General features: G+C 42.4%; 1 long non-coding RNA gene across 1 annotated transcript; it reads right to left on the bottom strand.

The window, feature by feature from the left end:
* Nucleotides 1–13,493: 13,493 nt before the first annotated feature.
* On the bottom strand, nt 13,494–15,793 carry LOC148043130 (uncharacterized). Its single transcript, XR_015698328.1, has 3 exons — nt 15,638–15,793; nt 14,574–14,657; nt 13,494–14,492 (listed from the first exon to the last, which is right to left on the bottom strand). It is a non-coding gene; the product is annotated as an uncharacterized LOC148043130 (long non-coding RNA).
* Between the last annotated feature and the right edge of the window lie 1,843 nt (nt 15,794–17,636).

Raw genomic sequence — 17,636 nt, 5'->3', positions numbered from 1 at the left:
AACATTCCCCCTTCTCCCCCCCCAAAAAGAAAAAAAATTATCTACTTACCTCATAGAGTACAATCTTCCCCACTACCTAATTCAAGCCTCTTTGGCATTCAGGACCGAATGGATTCAGGATCTGCTGGCATTCGGCCAAGCCCATGTTACCAGTCCAAATTCACTGGGAGCGCTCTTTGACATCGTCTGTGGCCTACACCAGTTTCTCCAGTCCATCATGTTGAAGGCCTGCCAAACCTCAAAGGGGTTCAGCTGTATGGGAAGCCAGGTGTGGCTACCTTGAGGGAAAATGGGGCCTTCAAGTTCCATTCACATTTGAGAATGGAAGGTTTGAGAATACATTGAGACCCATAGAAGTTTGAGAACACATCCAAGTCACAATGAGCCAATAATGAGACTTAAATGGAGGCTTATGGAAGGTCACCTCTGGAGGTATCTGGATCCATGTGCTCTGTTCATCTGTGCAGGACTGAAAGACATGAGAACAAGTTCCCCTCCCCCACAGAAAAGGCATTGTTGGAGGATTAGAGGTGTGGGGGTCATGGGGGGTAGATAGCTTGCAGGCAGTGTTTGAAAAAAAACCATCAGTTACTAAACAGATAAACTGGTAACATTATGGGGATATCACAGATGAGAAATGGGGTCTGGATTCAAATGTTTCAGGAAAAATATGAACAGGTAAAATCATTTAAACACATAATAAATGCAAGGATGAGACTTTTCTTGTAAATGAACTTAAAACATTTCCTGGGTTGTTACTTTAAGATACAGAGAGGGAAGGAAGAAAGAATACTTCTCTTTACTCTGTTTTTGTTGGCCAAACAAACACAAAGTAAAGGCTCCCCTCCTCCTTCACTTAGTTTTCTGGGCCCGACAAATGGGGCAAAGGCAATTTCTGCCAGTTTACTCTTTTATTTCTTTGAACACTTTAAAATTCTCGTCTTTTGGATTGGAGACATTTTATAGTTACAATTATCTCGAGGGTGCACAAAGACTTAGACATACATATACACAAGGAAAAGGAGAAAATAAGAGGTGGGGGAAGATAACTTTCAGGTTTACACACCTTACTCATTCCCAGCACAAATCTGTTAAATTAGGGAAGGCACAAATCTTAACAAACAAACTATGTGGTTGCATAGAAGACAGAGAGACAAACAAACCCCAACATTTTCCCTTTTCCTTTAAGTACCTTTATGTAGCCAAATTAGTTTTCCTGTATCATCCCTCAACAAAGCCCATTTGCCACACAATTTCCTTGCTCTCTTTTTACTCATGTCAGCCAAAATCCTGGCATCTAAGGAAATCGCTGAGGGCACTTCTGGCCACCAACGAGCTAATGCTTCCCATGTCCCTTTACATGTAGGGCTCACTTTGGCCTAACCAGGTGACCACCCACCATACGTTTTAGAAAAAAAAGATTCTGGGAAGGACTTTGATTCCCCCCACAAAGTATTCAGCCCCTCCTCTCAGGGAATCACCTGGGTTTTGCGGATCAAAAAGGTAATCCATGAAGACCTCTGCCCTCTGCAGTTAGTACCACGCACCTCTACTCTTTTCCACCCACAATGGGCCTTTGCTTTTTTTGCTTTCACAGGACAAAAGCAAAAACAATAACAACAAATTATAATTCACTTTTATCCATTTTCACACACTCTCTCCTTTCCCTAACAGAAGGTCCTATGCTCTGGCCTGACCCTGATACTTTCCAGGCTCTCTTGGCAAAACACACAGAGGAACCAAGATCCAGCGTGATTGGGAGAAGGATCACACATATGCAGGCATATACACATTTCCCATGCTTTGCCATGCTTAAAATGAAATTTTAGAGAATTAAAATTTAGAGGTACTCACTTTCTTTCCAGGCAGCCTTTGAGCTCAAACTCAAAACCCCTTTAAAAGCTAGTTCCAAATGGCTAAGGTCTGGGAAAACCCACCCACAGACTCAATGGGGTCAATGCCGGCATGGGAGGCTTACCTGGGCCATATCCATTGGTTAGGTTAGCTTGGAGTCCCATCTTTGGGTGCCAATTGTTGGAAGAAATGTCCTTCTGGGTTCAGCTCCAAGTGGGGAAAAAGACACTGGACACGTGGAGGCTGCTTGGGAAGATGGTTTAATGGTGGACAGGATCACATGGCTTGAGCTCCTGAACAGAAAAGGGGGATCACATGCTTCAATGTTGGGTGAGGAAGAAGAGGAGGGCTGAGAAAGGGCCTTGCTGGGCTTTTTGTCCTCTGTTCAGCCCCACCTCCCTTTTTCCTGTTCCTGTGTAAGAAATGTATTCTGATTGGTTGTCAGACTCCCATGGGGCCATGCAGGGGCAACTTTCTAGGCTGTGTTTGAATGGTTGAGTTCTTTCTTTTAAAAAAAAATATGTTATTTTCAGACAAACACAAACACACAACACTTATAACATAAAAGCCTCTTCAACTACACACAGTGTGTCGATTGGTTACAAGGTCTTTCTGTGTCCTTTCCATAGTCATCACTTGAATTTTATCAAAATTCACATATTGACAATCAAGATATCTTTGTATACATTGTTATTATGCTTCCTCCTATTGTAAGTCATTCTATCATTTTAGCATTGATAACATTCTCTAATAACTTTCAATTCCATGTTTTTCCCCATTATTAGTATCATCAATCTAATATACATGTATACAAATTGTTATAATTATTAAACATCCATTAAGCCTAGCTATTATTACATCCTTTCAACATAAGGCATATTAAATTTGAAGCAAATTTATATTATGACATTTTATTACATCATCCTGAAATCATCCAATGATATTACATCTTTATATTCTGCTACATCCTGAGGTCTCAAGAAAGACTTGAAAATCAATGGGCAAAAGTAATTCGTTGACTCTGGCGCAGGTGCAGGCTTCCTATTGGTTAACAGTTTGACAGCTTGCATATAAAAGGCTGTCAGTTAAGTTCGTTGCTTTGTTCATTGTCAGCTACATTAATAAAAGGTTATAGTTACATTGTCTCCTGGCATTACTTCAGGAGAATACTTTTCACTGGTGACGAGGAGGTGGGATTCCGAGAGTACTGCTAGTACAGAAATAACGTCTGATAACAATCTGCAGCATGACGGCTATACCTCCATTTGCCGCTTTTATGCCCGAGAGAGAGTTGTGGGAGGCATTTATTCAGCATTTCAAATGTTTCCTTATCGCCCATGGCTTGACGGGGATAACCACAGAAGGAAAGAGACGTTATTTTTTGAATTTATGTGGCCCAGAGATGTTCTCAATGGCCCTGGCATTGGCAGTTCCTGCCTCCATATGTACAGTGCCTTGGGAAGTCCTAGTGGCCAAGCTAAAAGGACACTACGCACCAGCACCATCCCGTTTCGCTAGACCAGTGTTTCCCAAAGTGTGGTACGCGTACCCCCAGGGGTACGGGAAGAGTTTGGTGGGGGTACACATTACACCGGAGTTTGGTGGGGATTACGTGGGAATATCACAACAGGAGAATATATCTTTAATGTTATGAATACATTTATGCAAGAGAACAAAATTGATTGGAATAGATGTGTTGGAATAAGCACAGATGGAGCAAAAAGTATGGTCGGAATTAATAAAGGACTCGTTGCAAGAATTCAAAATGTTGCTCCAAATGTCATATCCACACATTGTTGCATACACAGAGAGGCTTTGGCAACACATAAGATGCCCACTGATCTACAGAAAGTTCTGGATGAAAGCGTGAAAATCATTAACTAAATTTTTTTATGTAGTTATGAGGGGTACTCAGCGTTTTTTATGAGGGGTACTCAGCGTTACGAAAATTATAGAAGGGGTACACATATGTCAAAAGTTTGGGAAACACTGCGCTAGATGTTTTGCATTTTGCCGGTGTGTTCAAAAAGAAAATGAGACTATCAGTCAATTCATGGTAGCTCTCAGACAAGCTGTGATTTAATGTGAGTTCCCAGATCTTGATAAGGCGTTACTGGAGCAACTGGTTTATGGCAGCAGGGATTTAAGGCTTCAGCGCCGCCTGCTAGCTAAAACAGAGCTAACTTTAGCCATTGCTTTAGATGACGCTTGAGCGGCTGAGCAAGCAGCCCAGTCCGCTGCTATAATTCAAAAATATCAAGCTTCCCACATGCTGATCTCAGCAGCAGCCACAGTTAATCAGCAATCTGCTGAGGAAGCCGATGAACCTCAAACAATTGATGAAGTAGCACGTATCAAGTTAGCAGCGGGTGGCAGATGGAAGCCAGCCATGAATGCTTCTCAGGCAAGCTGCCTGAGTTGTGGAGGGAAGCATCTGTGGTCCAATTGCTGGTTTAAATCAGCCATCTGCCAGTGTTGTGGGTCACTTAGCCTATGTCTGCCGTGCCATCCTGCCTGCCACAGATGTTGGTCATCCTGTGAATAGAGTGGCACAAAGACAATCAGCCCACGCTAAGGAGACCTGCAACACCATCTACTGCGACAGCGAGGAAGAAGAAACTGTCAACACAGCCTCTGAAGGAAAAGGCAGCAGCCAGAAGATGTTTACCACTGTTTTAATTGAGGGATCTCCTTGTAAAATGAAGATCGACACGGGGTCGGCGAGATCCATTATTTCCTGGGACAGCCTCAAAAGAATCCTGCCCACAATTTCTAGAGCAGAGTTAGACCCAACTAGCTGCATTCTAAAAGATTATCAAAAAAGGTCTATTCTAATTGTGGGTAGCGGGCAATTTCAAGTTGAGCATGGCAAATTTAAGGGCACACTACAGTTAATAGTTGTAGAGGGACCGCTGGCTTCATTATTGGGTTTATATTGGTTCGAGGCATTGGGGTTCTCTATTTCAGGAATTCACTCTATAGAAATTGCTGCCGGTTTTGAAGATCTGACATGGGAGTTCGAGGACGTTTTTAGCAATGAATTGGGTAAATATAATGGAACACCAATTTCTTTTAATTTAGGCCCCAATGTAGCACCCATTAGCCTTAAAGCTAGGAGAGTCCCTTTCACGCTCCAAGAAAAGGTGGATGCAGAGCTAGATAAGTTAATTAGGCAAGGAACATTAGAACCTGTAGATTATGCGAAGTGGGAGACTCCTATCATAATATCAATTAAATGAGATGGATCCATAAGGATCTGCACGGATTATAAATCAACAATTAATACAGGATTGCAAGCTCATCCTTATCCAGTACTTGTAGTGCAACACCTATTGCACTCATTAGGTCATGGACGCCTCTTTGCTAAGCTTGACCTAGCTCAAGCTTATCAACAATTACCAGTGGACGATGCAACGGCAGATGCCAAAATGATCATCACACATCAGGGAGCATTCCATTGCCGTAGACTCCAATTGGGAGTCTGCCTGGCTCCCGGCATTTTCCAGAGCATCATGGAACGGCTGCTCCATGGGTTACCTGGAGTGTTACCATATTTTGCCGATGTGCTCATCGCAGCACAGTCAGGGGGAGCTACTCAATAAACTTAGAACAGTTTTCCTCCATTTCCGAAAGGCAGGTCTGAAATGGAAGAAAACTAAGTGTCATATTAGTGTGGAGTTGGTAGATTTCCTCAGGTTTCATATTGATGCTTGAGGTTTTCACCAGCCCCTTCAAAAGTAGAAGCTATTAAGAAAGCTCCAGCTCCAAACAATAAGATGGAGTTACAAGCTTTTTGGGGGGTCTATTAAATTTTTATGCTATGTTTTTACCCCATAAGACTTCCATAACAGAACCTTTACATTGACTGTTAGATGCGTCAGCAAACTGGAAATGGGGCAGTCACGGGGAACAAGCGTTTGCAGCTGTAAAATAGCTCCTGATGTCGTCCGCTGTCTTCATTCAATACAATGAAGCACTACCTCTAATATTAGCTATGGATGCTTCTCCATATGGCATAGGGACTGTACTCAGCCATCGCTGCCCAAATGGCAGTGAGGCTCCAATAGCGTAATTCTCTCATTCATTGTCCAAGGCGGAAAGAAATTGCAGCCAATTGGACAAAGAAGTGCTGGCAGTGGTGGCTGGAATCAAAAGGTTCCACCACTATCTATATGGTCATTCTTTTATATTACAAACTGACCATAAACCGTTGCTTGGCATAATTGCAGGAGATAATCCAACTCCTACAATTCTTTCACCTTGTACGTCTCGATGGACTGAATTCCTTGCGGCATACAGTTGCCAGCTGGAATATAGACCGGGAAAACACATAGGGCATGCTGATGCCTTAAGTCGATGCCCATTGCCTCAGAAAGCTCAAGATCCGGCTCCACTGCATGAGCAGTGTTTTTAATAGAGGACCTAGAATTACCACTCTCCGCTTCTGATATAGCAGGCCAGTCTAAAACTGATCCTATTTTATTTCGAGTTATTGAATGGATCGGTAGGGGTTGGCCTCAAGGAGAGCTGTCAGTTTTTGCCATTTTGGAAGAGGCAGCTGGAACTGTCAGTAGTAAAAGGTTGTCTTTTATGGGGGAACAGAGTAATAGTTCCCCAAACTTTAAGGGTACAAATTTTAAAACGCCTATGTAGGTCATCCTGGCATAGCTAGAATGAAAGCATTAGGTTGTAGCTATGTCTGGTGGCCCAACTTGGATGCAGAAATAACAAATTGGGTGGCCAAATGCTCTCCTTGTCAAGCATCACATCTTAATCCTGCAACTGCTCATCCTAGGTTTGGGAGTTACCGCAAACTCCATGGGCAAGAATTCATATAGATTTCACTGTGCCAGTAAAGGGGCGTACCTTTTTGGTTGTGGTAGACGCATTTTCAAGGTGGGTGGAAATTGCATCCATGAATACAACTACATTGGAGGCCACTATTAAAGAATTACAGAAACTATTTTCCACGCACAGACTAACGGACACATTAGTGTCCGATAATGGCCCTCAATTCACTTCAGCGGTGTTCCAAGTTTTTTTAGCAGGGCTAGGAATAAGACATGCATTGGTAGCACCTTATCATCCGGTCAGCAATGGTAGGGCGGAACAGGCAGTCCGTTCCACTAAAGACGCTTTGCAACATTTAGGTTCAGGTCCTTGGGAATAGAAAATAAATCAGTATTTATTGGTACAGCACTCAACACCTTGCCCGTCAACTGGTAAAAGTCCAGCTGAGTTACTAATGGGACAGCATCTTCACACCGTTTTGGACAGGTTACACCCACATTATCATGCAAATGCTGCTCCAGAGTTTGCAGAACACACTCGTAATTTTAAGTTGGGGGAAAGAGTATACGCAAGAAATTGCATAGGTGATCCTAAATGGGTACCAGGTCAGATAATTCAAATAACTGACCCATGTTTTCTTATAGGGTCCAGTTAGATGATGGTCGGCAATGGCAACGCCACATAGATCAACTTCAGTGCTGCAATGAGCAGATAATTCAACTTGATAGTACCCTGTTGTGGCCCGGCAGGAGCCGTTGGAGCTGTCACCAGACTCCAACAGCGAAGGGCCCTATGGGTCGGCCCTGGAGGATGTGGAGGACCCTGGACAGGGTTCCGACTCCGAGCAGGGCACAGAGAGACTGGTTGGCCAGCAGGTGGCGCCTGAGCCTTGGCTCAATGGTGAGGAGACAAGAGAGAGTGATCCAGAATCCAACTGTGAGTTGTTCCGGGATGCACGCTGTCGAAGGGCTACTCGGCATCAAAAACAACTACGTAATCTCAGGAGGTAATTATGCTCAGCTGATGGTCATTAAGCTCCTCTCCCAGACTATAAAAGAGACTGCTTGTGCCACGCCCTTCTTGCAGAAGTCAACGTTTGGGACTAAAGAGAAACAAACTTGGCAGGCTGGATTGCTGCCAGAGTTAGTCTGAATTGCTGCCAAGGTTTGTCGGACTTGCTGCCAAGGTTTGTCGGACTTGCTGCCAAAGTCCTTATCTATTTGTTTATTTTGGCTTTCAGCCACTGAGATTCTGGTCTTGTTAATTAAAGGAATTCCATTTTATGCTTGTCTCAGCTTTCGTTACTGGATGGAGGAGGGGGTCAGAACAGTACCCCATCGTACAATTGTTCGTCCTTGCCACCGCAATCAGAAGACAACAACGTCCAACCAGGCTGCTACCAATCTGGTTTCAACGCTTCTACATTTCCCATATCCTTGTCACAGAAGCCCTTACCTGTTGAACCATGCCTTACAGCAGGGGAGGGCCCCTGGAGGGGCCTGCTGAGGAGTCAGCAACATCAGAGGAGATGCGAGAACAAACATCTTCTCTGACAGAACAGAAAGCAGTACAGCACTTGGAAAGGATCTCCAGGAAGCCCACATATCTCAGAGACTATCTGTGTACCATCCGGGGGGAAGGAGTGCTACATTCTGAGGTCTCGAGAAAGACTTGCCAATCAATGGGCAAAAGTAATCCGTTGACTCCGGCGGGGGTTCAGGCTCGCGGAAGTCGGGCAGACTTCCTATTGGTTAACAATTTGACAGCCCACATATAAAAGGCTGTCAGTTAAGTTCGTTGCTTTGTTCATTGTCAGCTACGTTAATAAAAAGTTATAGTTACATTGTTTCCTAGCGTTACTTCAGGAGAATACTTTTCATATTCTATTCTATATAGAATTGTTTATCTTTTATAAAAAGGCTTTTCAACATCATCTCCATGATCCTCACAGTTTGTATAAGATTTCATATTATCAATCTAGTATATATAAATGCTTTGTTATCATTATTAATCTTTTATTTGACTATAGCTATTATTATGTTGTACATAGCACTCAAAATTTAACTATATTTAACTAAAATTTATTGTGACATTTCATTTCATCATCCTGTATCCTTCCAGAGATAGTGTAGTCCAATATCTCTTGCCATTTGTAAAGTCTGTATTTTCTTGATAAGTCTTATGTGGACTTCTCTTAAGAACTTGTTGTTCATTGCATGTCTTATAAGAATTCGAAACCCTCTATCTGCTCTTTTTATCAGCTTAACTTTCGTTATCATTAATGTTTCTGCTGAGATTACTCTCATTATTTCTGCTAAATTTTCTCTCCTTTCATCTATTTTCTAACATCTGAAATAAAGTTCTGGTTCATTGATTTCTCCTTTCTGTATTTCATACTTGTCATTTCCCTCCACTCTCAGTTTGCTGTCAGTGTCAACAATGTTCTTATCACTTTCATATGTCTCTGTTATTTTTTCAGCTCTGTCCTCAAACTTCATCACTGTCCCTGTACTTTCTGTATTCTGATCTATAATTTCAAGTCTCTTTTCAATTCTCTCTGTAATTATTAAAACTTTTTGAATTTCTAAGAAAATTCTTTGCAAAGTTAGTGCCTTTTCTTCTTCACGTTGTGCCATTTTCCAGGTTATAAACACTGCCAAAACATCTGAGACTTTTTAGGTCAAACAAATTCAGTGGAGTTTTTCAAATCAAAGCTTTCTCTTTCCTTCAAAGGAACACCTGTATCAACAAAATGTTTTTCACTGAGCCTTTCAGTAAACAAAGCTTATAGCCTTATCAGATATTACCAAGCCTCTAGCCACTAGATGGCAGTGTTACCTCTTTTCCATCTGTTTCTGCGTCTCTCTGTAAACACCAAGTTCAGAGAGAGGGGGGAGGGAGGGAGGGAGGGAAAGAGAGAGAGAGAAAGAGAGAGGGGGGGGAGGTACAAATGTTACACATGCTTCAATGTTGGGTGAGCAAGAAGAGGAGGGCCGAAGAAGGGGCTTGCTGCGCTTTTTATACTCTATTCAGCCCCACCTCTCTGTTTCCTGTTCCTGTGTAAGAAATGTATTCTGATTGGTTGTCAGACTCCCATGGGACCATGCAGGGGCAACTCTCTAGGCTGTGTTTTGAATCCCAAGTTTGCTTTAGTTCTCAAATGCCATGTGGTGAGTTTCTATGAAAAGCTGATACTACCTATATTATGTAAAGTACACTAGCTCAGGCTTTAATGGCTCATTGACAAAGGTGGGACAGGAAGCTGCAGGGAGCTACTCTGTTTTTAAAACATGTTCCTCCCTTTTCACATCCAGGGAAATATATATTCTGTCTTTTCAATATTTCCTAGGATATTTCATTTTTCTGGGAGAGGGCTGGGTGATAACTTTCCACAAGATAATAGAATGGAAAATGGAAAACCCAAAATCAGAAAAAAGAAATATCGATACTAGAAAGCTGTAAAAGTGTAATTGTGATTTCAATGTTTGGAAAATGTCAAATAAAAAATTCTTAAAAAAAGAAAAGAAAAAGAAACCCACAGCAAATAGGATTGTTCAAACCAAGCCAGGAACAAGATACTGTATTTTTACAGGAAACATCCTTGGTCCATTATTTTCACAAGGTATTGGGTTAAAACATAGGACATAGAACAATAGGCTTGGACCTTGGAGGTCTTCTACTACCCCCTGCTCAAGCCTATCCAGACAAATTGTTGTCCAGTTTCTTCTTGTCCAGTGATAGAGCACCCACCACTCCTGCAGGCAAGTTGTTCAACTGGTTTATTGTTCTAACTGTCAGTAATTTCCCTTAGTTTTATGATATGGCAAATTTTGACACCACGGTTCAGAGTTTCTGAACCTTGGCAACATTAAGATGTGTGGACTTCATCTCCCAGAATTCCCCAGCTGGCATGCTTTGAGGATTGATAGTAAAACAGTTGGAAAAAAATGAGGGAACTTTGTTTTTTCATATGACAACTGCAGAGAGATTGCTATATGTTTAAAAATGAGTTGAAGTCCACACATCGTAAAGTTGCCAAGGTTGGCTAGCACAGGCATAGATACTCATTTCCCAAGCAAACAGGCAAAGGGACATGCAAAGAATTCCTTCCACTCTCCAGGTTAGGGCTTTTACATTCAGAAACCAGTGAGAAATATTTTTTTTAATGATCGTTGGCAAGATATCACACATACTGATCAAAATGCTTGTCGGAAAGGGCGTTTGTATGTGCATCTGTATACAGGTTGCCATGCAACCAGAACTCTCCATAGAATTTTGTAACATTGTGCCAAGGGGTCAAAACAGAGAAGATGGGGTCACAGTCATGGAATCAAAGGGCCACCCCCTTTTCACATTAAACAGTGAGGAAGACTTCAAATGCACGACAATGATTGCCATTGTGAGCTTTTTGACCTAGCTTTCTGCAGACCCCCCACAGTCTGTGCAATGCTCTCTTCTCTGCAAACATTTTACTAGGGCTCAAAAAAAGCAGGAGGAGATTCTGTTCATGGTGCATAAAATGGGGAGATGTTTATGAAGATTTTTCTGCACAACTTGGAAAATGAAAAGGTTAATCTCAGAAAATTGGTTGCAGCTGCACTTGCACGCATTTTATTTATTTATGAATGTATTTATATTTATTATTAAACTTGGATGCTGCCTGGCTCCCAGGGATCCTGGGCTGCACACAACAAATAAATAAATTACAATAAAACTAAGAAAGGAAGGAACAAGATAAATTAGGACAAGCACAACAGAAGGATTGGAAAGAAGCAAAGGACCTCACTTTACCACTTTATAAATAATATTGCTTTATAAATCCTTGTAAAACCACATCTGGAATATTGCATCCAGTTTTGGTCACAACTTTACAAAAAAAGATGTTGAGACTTTGCAGGGGGGAGTGCAAAGAAGCACAACTAAGATGATTAGGGCCTGGAGTCTAAAACATATGACGTTGCCACAAAGAAGAGGGAGGCAAACTATTATCCAAGGCACCTGAGGGTAGAACAAGAAGCAATGGGTGGAAACTAATCAAAGAGAGAAGCAACTTATAACTGAGGAGAAATTTTGTGACAGTTAGAACAATTAATCAGTGGAACAGCTTGCCTCCAGAAGTTGTGATTGTTCCAACACTGGAAGTCTTTAAGAAGATATAGCCATTTGTCTGAAACAGTATAGGGTTTCCTGCCTAGGCAGGGGGTTGGACTAGAAGACCTCCAAGGTCCCTTCCAACTCTGCTATTGTATTGTATTGTATTGTATTGTATTGTATTGTATTGTATTGTATTGTATTGTATTGTATTGTATTGTATTGTATTGTATTGTATTGTATTGTATTGTACAGTATTGTAAGAACCATTGCAGGGTTTGGGTTTGGCCAGTCTAGAGAAAAGGGTGACATGTCAACTTATTTTCCAAAGGACCAAAGGGTAGGACAAGAAACCATGGATGAAAAAAGAGCTGCTTAACTCATTCTTTGCATTGGTCTTCACACAAAAAGAAACTATAGCCCACCCTACCAAAAACATAACTGTAAAAGACAGACTAGAAACAAAAGTTTCTAATCAACAAGTAGTCCTTAATGGTACCACATCTACATGGAGAGAAGTGAGCAGTACCATAAGGTGCTGGAATAGAAGGGGAACTTACCAAATTTGCAGATGATACTAAGCTGGCAGGAATAATCAACACCCTAGATCAGGGGTGTAAACTGGTGGTCGGTGGCCCGGATGCATCACGCTCAGGCCACGCCCATCCCAGCTCCACAAAGGGGAAAAAACTTTGTGATATGTCATGTGACAGCAATGTGACGCCATGAGTTTGACATTCGTGCCCTAGATGATAGGCTCAAGATTCAGATGGATCTTGACAGACTGGAACCCTGGGCCCTCTTCACAAGGCACACCTTAAGGAGACACTGATCCCACTGTTGGGAACAAACACTGAATTTGTGCAGTTTTTTTGGGCCATTGCCGACATCTGGAGTTTGTAGGAGTTCCTGCTTTCCTTACTTCATGGACTCCTTGCTTTATTCCTTGCTTCGTGGATTCCTTGCCTTGTTGCTTTGCCTCGCAGAACCTCTAGCATTGAAACCATTGTGCTAATAGCATTTTGCTGGACTCCTCGCAACCAGAGATTGCTGTGTATGTGTGAGAGAGAGCACTTTGCTCTGGGATTTGCTGTAAATTTGGGAGTGTTTGGGGGAAAGTTGGAGCAATAAAGGGGAGTTGAACTATCAGCTGTCTATGTTGCCTTCATGCTTTATCCTGGGTTGTCAGGAGACCATGTGCAAAAGGAGATCACGTGACCCCAGGACACTGCAATCGTTGTAAGTATGAACCAGTTGCCAAGCATTCGAATTTTGATCATGTGACCACGGAGATACTACAATGGCCGTAAGTGTGAAAAATGATAATAAGTCACATTTGTCAGTGTCATAACTTCAAACAGTCTCTAAACAAAAGTTTATAAATTGAGGGTTACCTGTAATATAAGACAGCATATTTTTCTTTACTAGTTCTCATTCCATTTAATAACAGAGAATTTGCTTTATTTTGTTTATTATTTTAATATTGTATTTTATTAAATTTATATGCTGCCCATCTTACTATTAAGAGATTCTGGGCATCTTACAATGTCATAAATAACAGTGTAAAATTATTAAAATTAAAAGCATTGAGCATTAAAAGTTCAAACACTAAATTTATCAACAAACAGGATAAAAAGGCTCAATGCAGCCCAAAAAGAACCAATAAAAAAGACCAAGAAATTTACAAATGTCTTGGGAAAAAAAATTTTTTTGGGTGGCCTTCTCACCTGTTGCAGAAAATGACAGACTTAGATGTCTCGGGATGCAGGAGAAGTTTATTGGCAGCCAGGTTCAGAAAACTAGCCCAAGGCTAGTATTGCAAGTTCTGAACAAACTTCATCGTTGAAGCACACATTCTTATACATTCTCAAAGGCAGCGTGACACAGAAACACTTAACTCATTTCTTATTGGTTACCTTGAGGAAAGAAGCCTTATAAGTAGATATTGTCTTACTTCTCCTTTTGTCTTGGGCCATAGATACTGACTACGTGTCAAGCTGAACCTTGTGGTTTGGGGCTTTTGACATAAGGACATTTACTGGAACATTTACTGGACTTCTATGGTTGAAGGCTGATGATATTTCCCTGTCTTCTTACAAACAGGCTTTTTATCTGTCCCTTATGCCACGTCTTATTTTTATATTTTAATCCACATTTTATTTTTCTTTACACCAACCACCACCACTCCCCAAAAAACCCCATAGCGACCTTGCACTGATGAAGGTATGAATTGGTAGGAAAACCTGTTCAATGTCCCATAGATCCCAAAAGGATCTTGTGTTTGGCAGCCTCTCCCTACTTTTTTAAAATTGGGGATAGGAGGCTCCAGAACAAGAAGAATACCTCCAGGCACTCTAAATGGAATATTTAAAAACATTGTGTCCCCCAAAATAAATAAGTAAAACCTCCAACAAATTCTCAAACACCTTGACAGCAAGACATTAAAAACAAAGCCTCTTTGGGTAAAGAAAGAAACATTTTGAAAATCTTCTATCATCAGCACGCACTAATTTAAGCAAACTTGGAATTCAGGGCTTAAGCACGAATGATGCAGAAAAATATGAATGCTACTGTTGGAAATTGAATGAAGTTCTCAGTTGTCTTGCAATTGATTCTATGGTCAATGGCCACAAACATGTCAATATTAGCAAAACACAATTGTTTCAATACCTCCTTCACTTGGAATTAGTTTTCTTTTCCAAAAACAAAAGCAGATTATTTTCCTTCTTCAACCTTATTATTCATCAGCAGGAATTCTGAGGAAAAAAACTTGTAGTTATTTCTATGGAAAGACTAGAAAGTAATTATAAGCTTTTATCCCCCAGTCATTTACTTACGTTCTAGGAAGCAGTCAGCATCTTCTCTTTTTGCAAGAAAGAAGAACTATTTGTCGTGAAAGTTTAGATGTTCTTCCTTTGACACTGAAATTGACACAAATTGAAGGTGCTAGTTGTCACCTTTAAACCTGAGTTTATTTGAAGACCCTCTTTTTCCACTTGTATCTACCTGAATCACCAGAGTGGGGAGGCAGGGGGATGTCCTCTCTCTTAAGGAGGTCCATCTGGTGGACCAAGAGGGAGGCTCTTCTCCCTGGTGGTTCCCTCCTTGTGGAACATCCTCCCTGCAGAAATAAGATTGGCCTCCACTTTGGCACTTATGAAAGGCTCTAGAGACATGGTTTGACCAGTGGGCCTGTGTGTCCTGGGGTGATATGGAGCCCATCAAACACTTGATTATTATCACTGTGGGATGTCTATGGAGATTATCAGTCATCCAGGTCACGGTTCTCCCAAAGATGCTTTTTCAAAAGGCAACTGGAAAAAATAGAACACCTTTGTCACTGTGGGCATTTTTTGGATTTGGGTTTGGAGTTTTATTTCTGTAACCTGCGTGGGATCACAGTGAGTGAGTTGGGCAGCTATATAAATTTTCCTACCGTGTTTCCCTGAAAATACGACCTGTCCCGAAACTAACGCCTTGCAACATTTTTCATGGCAAAAATATAAGCCCACCCCCGAAAATAAACCCCCTGGACAACACCCCCCTCCGGTCAGGCAGAGCACTGCTCACCGACCTAGCGGTATCCCAAAGGTGCCAAGCCGCGGGAGCCGGGAGGGGTGGGAAAGGTGCTCACGTTGCTTGCCACCTTCAGGATACCGCTAGATTGGGAAGTGGCATTCTGCCTGGCCAGAGTGGGGAGTTGCCAGGCAGCTGCTCCCTTGCAAGCGGGCTCCCAAATAGCCGGGCACAGCCTCAGGGGTGAAGCAGTCATGAGGTGACCATGCTCACGAGCAGCTGCCCGGCAAATCCCCTCTCCAGCTGGGCAGAGCGCATTCACTGACTTAGGGGGTATCACTAAGGCACCAAGCCACATGGTGCTCTGTCTGCCCCCCAGCCTCACCAAGTCTTTGCGCAACTCTCCCAGGGCACCGCTGCCGCCTGCCGCCACCGCCGCCATGCTCCAAGCATAACTTCCAAACTCCAAAACTCCACTGCTGAGTCTTCCAGCATTGGCCGCTCTTGGAATGCTCTCTATGGTGGGCCGGCTGCTGGAAGACTCTCTGTCCGGAAGACTCTCTGTCTGGCCGCCGGCTCACCATTGAGAGCACTCCTAGAGCGGCCGATGCTGGAAGACTCGTCAGGAAGACTTGGAGTTTGGAAGTTATGCTCGGAGCGTGGTGGCGGCGGTGGCGGCGGCACCCTGGTAGAGCTGCGCAAGGGCTTGGTGAGGCTGGGGGCAGAACAGGCGCTCGCACAACCCCCCTCTCCAGCCGGGAAGAGCTCCATGCACTGACCAAGGGGGTATCCCGAATGTGCCAAGCCGCAGGAGCTGGGGGGTGGGCAGAGCGCCACACGGCTTGGCGCCTTAGTGATAACCCCTAGGTCAGTGAATGTGCTCTGCCTGGCTGGAGAGGGGATTTGCCAGGCAGCTGCTCGTGAGCATGGTTACCTCATGGCTGCTTTGCCCCTGAGGCTGTGCCCGGCTCTTTGGGAGTCCGCTCGCAAGGGAGCAGCCACCCAGCAACCCCAAAACAATAAGCCCTCCCTGATAATAAGCCCAAGGCCATATTTCATGGGGCAAAAGAAAATAAGATCCTGTCGTATTTTCAGGGAAACACGATAATAAACAAAATAAAGATTGTCTGTCTATAACAGTTCAGTTCCTCAGATTGTCAGTTCAAATTCCTCTCAGGCCAGAAGAACTTGTAATCTGGTACTAAGTTCTAAATTGTTGCCAGGTTCGGTGCAATAAAAGACTAAAAATGCATCTTGGTCAATAAAAGTGTTATAAGCACACATGTTCTGAGCTGCCAAATTGTCTAATCAGTTGATGAAGAGTCAATAACTGTGAATCCCCATTTGGTGAAAATGGCACCTTTATTTAGTTACCAGGAAACCTCACTTATCTTTTTCCTAAGTGGATGCAAACTATATTATGATTTTTTTTCAAGCTAAGGACATACATTTCTTTATCTCTTGCAAGGTGTGATTTAAAATCTGCCTGAGCCTGCTTATCTATCTATCTATCTATCTATCTATCTATCTATCTATCTATCTATCTATCATCTATCTATCTATCTATCTATCTATCTATCTATCTATCTATCTATCTATCTATCTATCTTTCTATCTATCATCCATCATCCATCATCCATCATCCATCATCCATCATCCATCATCCATCATCCATCATCCATCATCCATCATCCATCATCCATCATCCATGCATCCATCCATCCATCCATCCATCCATCCATCCATCCTTCTTTCTTTCTTTCTTTCTTTCTTTCTTTCTTTCTTTCTTTCTTTCTTTCTTTCTCTTTCATTCATTCATTTATTCATTCATTCTCTTTCTTTCTTTCTCTTCTCTTTCTCTCCCCCCTTCTTTCTCTCTAAACCTCTTTGCAATTATTTTCATTTTTCGGAGGGAAAGAAAGCCCTGCGTCCAAACTGAGGCTAGACATGAATATCTGTGAGCTTGTTGAGGTTACGTTTTCTGCATGCTGAATGGAAAAACTAGAGCTTTGAATGTAGCAACATTAAGTTTAAAGGAAAACACAGGGGAATTTTATCATTCAACCTGCTCACTGAAGTATCAAAGCAAGCTAGATTAGAGATTGTCCAGCGGAGTCATTGCCAGTAGCCTAGAGCAATGTTTGTCGAGGTTGGCAACTTTTAAGATGTGTGGACTTCAACTCCCAGAATTCCCCAGCCAGCATTTTATTTATTCTTAAGGGAAAGGTCACTGCAAAGCAAAGGGCCAGCTTCCAATCCCCTCTTTATTTCTCTAGGATGAAGCTAACCATTCTCAGAAAACACAATGGTGAAATGGTTGCAACCCAAGCATCCCCAAAGATAGCTCAGGTTAGAGATACAGATAGTCCTTGACTTACACTCAT

Source organism: Thamnophis sirtalis, unplaced genomic scaffold (genome assembly GCF_051295495.1).
Source record: "Thamnophis sirtalis isolate CommonGarterSnake01/CBP01778 unplaced genomic scaffold, rThaSir2_p1.2 scaffold_13, whole genome shotgun sequence".
NCBI lineage: Eukaryota > Metazoa > Chordata > Lepidosauria > Squamata > Natricidae > Thamnophis > Thamnophis sirtalis.
This window is presented reverse-complemented; position numbering and strand designations above follow the sequence as displayed.